General features: G+C 35.6%; 1 long non-coding RNA gene across 1 annotated transcript in view; it reads left to right on the top strand.

The window, feature by feature from the left end:
- The first annotated feature begins 314 nt into the window (after positions 1–314).
- Positions 315–5,681, top strand: part of LOC102476714 (uncharacterized) — an 11,138-nt gene continuing 5,771 nt past the window's right edge. The window contains exon 1 of the long non-coding RNA XR_334448.2: positions 315–477. This is a non-coding gene — a long non-coding RNA (uncharacterized LOC102476714). The remainder of the gene's footprint in view (positions 478–5,681) is intronic.

Genomic DNA, 5,681 nt, shown 5'->3' with positions numbered 1-5,681 from the left:
TGTGGCTTTGGGAAGTACCAAAGAATAAGAAATAAACAAGTCTGAAGTTAAAAGAACTAATCTCATCTGCTGCTTTCTCTGCTTACCAGCCGTACACCCTTGGAAAGTCACTTAGACTCTATGATCCTCAGGCAGTTATTTTTTTCATTAAAGAAATATTTACTGAGTGCCCTTTGTGTGCAAGGCCCTTTGCCAGGCCCTGGGGATGTGACAACACGGTGGGCGAGGCCCTGCCCTCCTGGAGGGCATAATGTACACTGACACACAACTAAAAATGTGAATGCTGGGAATGAAATAAACTGGGCCCTGCTTTGGAACACAGCGCAAGCAGGGACCTCTGGACTTCAGAGTGCCAGGAGCTGTTTCTGAAAGAGCAACTATTAAGCTGAGACCCATAGGAGGAAAAGAAACCAGCCAGGCCACAAGCAAGGGAAGCCCATACCAGATACAAGAACCAGCATGAAGTCATGGGCCTGGGTATGTTAACCATGTCTTTTATTTTCTGTATTCTCATGCTTCACCATCTGGGGCCCTGCTGACCCCTGGAGTCTACCTCTGTTGGGTTAGCCACTTCCTAGAGATAGCAACAACTTCACTATACACTACTTTTTTATGAAAACCAACCAGTCCCAGTTCATACCCGCAACTACCTACTTTATAAAGCTCTCTTGAAACATTGCTGAACTCACTTACTGTTTTCTAGGAAATTTTCTGCAGATTCCTTGGGAGTTTTATGTAGATAATCATGTCGCCTGCAATAAAGATATTTATTTCTGTTTCTTCTCTTTTTTCTCCTTCTCTTTCTTCATTGTCCTGGTGAGAATGTCCAGCATAATATTGAGTAAAAGTGGTGACAGCAGACCTCCTTGCCCTTTTCCGTGTCTTCGGAGGAAAGAACCATTAAGTATAACTTTATAGTTTTTTTAAAATAAACTCTCTTTGTCAAAGTAATGAATTCCCCCCTCTATTTCTATTATTCTGAGAGCTTTTATCAAGAACAGATATCAGATTTTGGCAAGTGTTTTTCCTCTCTCAGTTGGTGTGATTTTTCCATTTTAGCCGGTTACTATGGTAAATTACATTGATTGGCTTTTTAATATTGAGCCAGCATTGTACCCCTGGAATAAATCCTACCTGGAATAAAGTATAACTCCTCTTTAAATAGATTAATTCTATTCATATTTTGTACTATTTCTGGCTTTGATGTCAGACCACATAGTATGGATAGTATCAGCATCACAAAAGTGAATAGGAAAGTATTCTCTTGCCTTACTTTTTCTGGAAGAGATTGTGCAGAATTGGTGTTAATTCGTCCTTAAACATTTGGTAGAATTATCCACTGAAATTATGTGGATTTAGAGATTTCTTTTTTTAGGAGAGGTTTATGAGTTCAGTTTTCTATAAGTTTTAAGGCTAATAAAATTTCCTATTTCATATTGGATGAGTAAAGAAACTTTATGTTTTATAAGGAATTACTTCATTCCATGTAAGTCGTCAGCCCAACCATAGTGACACTCACTGCTAAATGTTGTGCTTGGTACCACATGAGAGGCCCAGGTTCAAGTTTTGTGCAACCAGAAGGCCAGGCACCATGGAGTGTGACTATAATATCAGTGACTCATGAGGATTCAACAGCAGGACTCTATTTCTTTTTAACATTCATTCACTTGCTTATTTATTTGTTATAATTTTCAAGCCATCAGGTCCAGGACTCCAACTGGGTTGACAATGTGGGATTCAAGTAACTTAACCATCATGCCACCTGCTGGCCCCCAAGACTCTATTTTTAAAAATAAAAAAATTCCACTTAAACGTTGTCAAATTTATGTATTTAGAGTTGTTCATAGTATCCCTATGCCCTTTTGATATCCATGAGTCTAGAGTAAAATACCAGGTTTCACTCACGTTAGTAATTTCTATATTCATAGTTTTTTTTCTTTGTCTGTCTTGTTAGAGATTTATTGTTTTGATCTCTTTAAAGAACCACCTTTTATTGTACTGATTTTCCTCTATTGTTTTTTGTTTTAAATTTCATTGATATATGTTCTTCATTTTTCCCTTCCTTCTACTTGCTGTTTGAAGTTTTCAAAGTTCTTGAGGTGGGAACTTAGATTATTGATTTTTGGCTTTCCTTTTCCCAATGCATACGATGGATGATATAAATTGTCTTCTCAGCACTGCTCTAGATGTGCTTCTGCAAATCTTAATATGTCAGATTTTCATTTTCACTCATTCACTGCATTGTTATACAATGTATTGTTAAAATTATTGCTTTATGCTGTTGTACTTGAATTCAGAAAGAAGTTTTTAAAAAAAAATTAAAAATACACTTTTGTATTTACTTATGAGGTGCTCTTTATTTTTTCATGTAGATTTGAACTACTATCCAGTACCCTTTAATTTCAGCTTGAAGAACTCCCTTTAGCATTTCTAGTAAGGCTGGTCTACTAGAGGCAAACTCTATCAGTTTTTGTTTATCTGTTAAAGTCTAAATTTTATCCCTATTTTTTAAAGATAGTATATAAAATTATTGATCAAGTTTTTCTTTTAGCATTTTGGATATGGCATTCCACTGCCTTCTGTTCCCCATTTTCTTACTTAAAAAAAAAAAAAAAAAAAAGAAAAAAAGAAGCTGTTAATCTTATTGAGGATTCTGTGTATGTGATGAGTCATTTCTTTCTTGCTGCTTTCAAGATTCTCTATCTTTGGTTTGGAAAGTTTGGTTATGATGTGTCTAAGTAGGTTACTTTGAGTTCATCATAGTTGAAGTTCATTGAGTTTCTTGGATGTAGAAATTAATGTTTTTCATCAAATTCAGGGAGTTTGTGACCATTAATTCTTCAGTGTTTTGGGTTTTGGAATCTGTATTATATATATTTTCTGTGTTTGATGCCCCAAGTCTCTTAAGCTGTGTTCACTTTTCTTCATTATTTTTATTTTCTGTTTCTTAGACTGAATATTCACGTTGCCCTACCTTTAAAAGTTCCTTGATTCTTCTGCCAGCTCAAATTTGCTGTTGAGCCTCTCTAGTGAACTTTTTATTTCAACCATTGTAATTTTCAGCTTTAGAATTTCTGTTGATTATTTTCTATAATTTTTTCTCTCATTAATATTTTCTATTTAGTGAGACACTATTCTCATGCTTTTTTTAGTTCTTGTGATGTGGTTTTCTTGGTTCCTCAAACATATTGAAAATAGCTGAGTTGTCTTATTTAGTGCAATGTATAAATTTCTTCAAGGACTGTTCCTATTGACTCTTTTTTCCCCCTTCATGGACCATGTTTTCTTATTTCTTTGCCTGTTGAAACTGGAAATGTCAATGATATAGTGTGGCAGCTCTGGACATCAGATTTTCCCTGCTATCCAGGATTTGTTTTTCTTGCAAATTGTTTTTGTTGCTGCTATTTGTTTGTTTAGTGACTTTTTCTAAACTAATGCTGTCAAGTCTGTATATTTTGTCATATGTGACCACAGAAGTCTCTGTTCAATTGGTTTAGTGGGAAACTAATGCTTGCACATAGATATGTTTAACTGCCTGGAACCAATAAGTCTCCCAGTCTTTGCATGGATCACAGTGTTCATTTTGGGACATATGTTCAACCCTCAGCCAGGAATTTGACATTGTCTACCTTGACCTTTCCTTTTTGCTCTTTAGAGTCTCAAGCAGCCAGGAATGAGAGCTTAGTGTTTTCTTGAGGTCTTTCCTGAACATATGCACAGCCCTGGGCATGTAACCAACCCCATTTGTGCAGGTGGCCTTTTAGATTTCCAGGAATGTGTCAGAGTTTTTCTGAGCCTCCTATGGACATCTCATTCTCCAGCTTTTCCTTTTGGGTTTTCAGTCAGCTCATTTGCCCCAGTTATTATCACTATCTCAGGCAACTGTGATGCTAATTCATCACCATTGATTATTTCTGACAAATGTCCCTGTGGAAAACTTGTTTGCACTGGGCAAGCTCTTGAGTCAGATCGAATAAAGACAACTCCTGAAAGTGAGAAACAACTAGCAGGTCAAATAATGACAAGTCTCTGGGAATGAGTCTTTGGAGGAGGTCCAACCCCATTATGGCCCTCTAGTGATTGCTAAGCTGCTGGCTTTTACCTGTGTTTAGGCTATTAATTGCCAAGGCTACTGTGGCTTTGGGGAAAGACAGGGAAATAGGGCAAGTTAAAATGCCACAAAGTTTGCTGTTCTTACCGAGATTCAGATCTTTTTCTTGAATAAATACTACCCAGATTGTGTGGCAAACTGTGTTAATTTCAAGAGCTCTGAAAAAGTTAAATTTTGATCATTCTTGCCAATGCACTAACCTATTTTATGGAGTGGAGGATTTTTTGAGGTCCCCACTGATTCCCACAGACATCCTCTTTACATACATTTAGAACTACATCAGAGTTATAATTTTTGCTTCAATTGTCAAATACATTAGAAATTTTAAGAAAATTCTATTTTATTTCATCATATTTTTGTTCATTGTGTTTTTCCTTTCTTCCTGATGTTCTCAGATTTCTCCTTTTACAATTTTCTGTTTGGAGAATTTTCTTTGGCCACTCTTTTGGGTAGGTCTGTTGAAAACAAACTTTCTTCATTTTCCTTCATCTAGAATGTTTTGAGTATCCCTTCATTCCTAATGGATATTTTCATTGAATGTAAGTTTCTGGGTTGATTAATTTTTTTGCAGCACTTAAAAAATGTTCTGTGACTTCTTTCTGGTCTCCAGAGTTTTTATTTTGATAAACCCTCTGTCACTTAAATTGTTTTTACCTGCAGGTAAAGAGGTATTTCTCTCTCAATGCTTTCAAGATTTTTATCTTTGTCTTTAATTTTCAAAAGCTTACTATGATGTGTCTTGGTATGGATTTCTTTGGGTTTATCCTCTTTTCCTATTTGGGATCCACTCAACGTCTTAAATTTTGTAGGAGTATGGGCTTTTCCAAATTTCAGAAGTTTTCAACCAGTATTACTTGGAGTATTTTTCTAGCTTTATCATCTTTCTTCTCTCAAGGGATAATTATTCCATTAAAAAAAAAAACCTATGGGTTATGTTGTATCAATCTATGACTATGCTACAGAAGAATGTAATCAATAATTTATTTAGAATTTTTATCTATAGTGTTAAGTACAAATGGTCTTTTTTTCATTGGTTTTGAAATTATGGTTGCAATAGCCCTATCAAACAAGGTGTAGAAATTTCTGATTTTTTTCTTACAATCTGAAACAGTTTAAAATAGAAACGGTGTTACAAATCTCAAAAAGAATTAATAGAACACACCTCCCAAAAATCCATTCGGATTTATTTATATATATACATGTGTAATTGAAATAAATACATGAGGCCAGCATGTGGCATGATGGTTAAGACACTGGATTCCCACATAGCTAACCACAGTTCAAGTCCCAGACCTAGCAACTTGCTTTCACCCTTTCTCTCTTTCTCTCTCTCTCTCTCTTTCTCACTGGTCCTATTTTTCTAAAAAAAGATGATGGGGACCAGCAGGTGGTGTGGTAGTTAAGGTGCTGGACATTCCCACATGGCTGACCATAGTTCAAGTCCTGGACCTGGCAGCTTTCTTTCTCACTTACCCTCTCTCTCTTTCTCTCTCTCCCTGTGTCTCTCTCTGCTCAAATTAAAATAAATGAATAAATAAATAAAATTAAATAAATAATTCTTTTTTAAAAA

The sequence above is a fragment of the Tupaia chinensis genome, unplaced genomic scaffold (genome assembly GCF_000334495.1).
Source record: "Tupaia chinensis unplaced genomic scaffold, TupChi_1.0 Scaffold000217_1, whole genome shotgun sequence".
Classification (NCBI taxonomy): domain Eukaryota; kingdom Metazoa; phylum Chordata; class Mammalia; order Scandentia; family Tupaiidae; genus Tupaia; species Tupaia belangeri.
The sequence above is the reverse complement of the archived record's forward strand: the minus strand, read 5'-3'. Positions and strand labels throughout refer to the sequence as shown.